The sequence below is a fragment of the Trichechus manatus genome, unplaced genomic scaffold (genome assembly GCF_000243295.1).
Source record: "Trichechus manatus latirostris isolate Lorelei unplaced genomic scaffold, TriManLat1.0 scaffold00017, whole genome shotgun sequence".
Lineage (NCBI taxonomy): Eukaryota > Metazoa > Chordata > Mammalia > Sirenia > Trichechidae > Trichechus > Trichechus manatus.
In genome coordinates, this window is record NW_004443953.1 from 26,687,130 (window position 1) to 26,688,195 (window position 1,066).

The 1,066-nt window shown below is 30.6% G+C and overlaps 1 long non-coding RNA gene across 1 annotated transcript in view; it reads left to right on the top strand.

The window, feature by feature from the left end:
• The window catches only part of LOC111819734 (uncharacterized), a 10,663-nt gene extending 9,603 nt beyond the window's left edge, over nt 1-1,060 (top strand). Inside the window, exons 2-3 of the long non-coding RNA XR_002823300.1 lie at nt 534-635; nt 754-1,060. This is a non-coding gene — a long non-coding RNA (uncharacterized LOC111819734). The remainder of the gene's footprint in view (nt 1-533; nt 636-753) is intronic.
• Nucleotides 1,061-1,066: the final 6 nt, after the last annotated feature.

Sequence of the window (1,066 nt, forward strand, 5' to 3'; positions counted from 1 at the left end):
TTTAGCCACTGAAGAGGAAGGGCTCTCCTGTTTATGGTAAGATCTTGTTGAATAATTTAGTTTGGGTTATAGAATTTTAGAATGGAATTTAAATGTAAACATTGTAATTTATGAGCAAGAATTCCATTATTTTGAAATTAACGGTATCTGATTCCTCCACTGGAGAGTGACTTCCTTAAGGACTGAGTACCATGTCCTTTTCATTTTTATATTCCTAGCACCTTGTATAGAGATTGGCATGTGGTAGTTATTTAGTATATATTCTCAACGTGAACCACTGGTAAAAGAGCCGAGGGTAAGAATGACCCAAATTAGTCTGTGCAGGGGAAGAGCTAACCTAGCCCAAACAGTTTGACCTCTCACAGATCATTTAGGTCTTCTTGGTATAAAGACTGGGAAATACTAAAATATTCAGAATTTTAAGTTATAAAATTATTAGTTTGTTTTCTTCACTTAAATGAAAAATGTAATTTTATGGAAATTCACTGCTTTATGGAAAGCTCATTGTATAAACTGATTTCTCTTTATTACAGTTGTTCAAACGCAGGAATGTCTCTCTGCCCAGAAATGATGAATCTATGCTAGAAAGCCCTATCCAGGATCCGGATATCAGTTCTACTGTACCCATTTCAGAGGTAGATATTATAAAAAAAATATCAAATTATATACTTCAACAATATTTCAAAGGTAAGAAATACAGCAAATACTCATGCAGAATATTTAAGTGTTAAATTATATTTTCTTTTGTTTTAGGAAGAAGTTATTACAACAGATATGGTCCAGATGATTTTTTCTGATAATGCTGATCAGCAGCTAACAGCAACACAGAAATTTCGAAAGCTACTCTCTAAAGGCAAGAATTATTTTCAGTATGCTTACTTGATATTAAAAGATTTTGTAATAGTTTTATTTTATTTTATTTTTTATTTCAAGACACTTTTCTTTGCCAGACAAAATAAGTCTTAGTTTTTTTACAAATACATGTTTCAAATAACATCTGTTTTTTAAACATTTTATTATTAAAGTAACACGTGGATTTTAGAACAATTGCAAAACATAAAAGAAT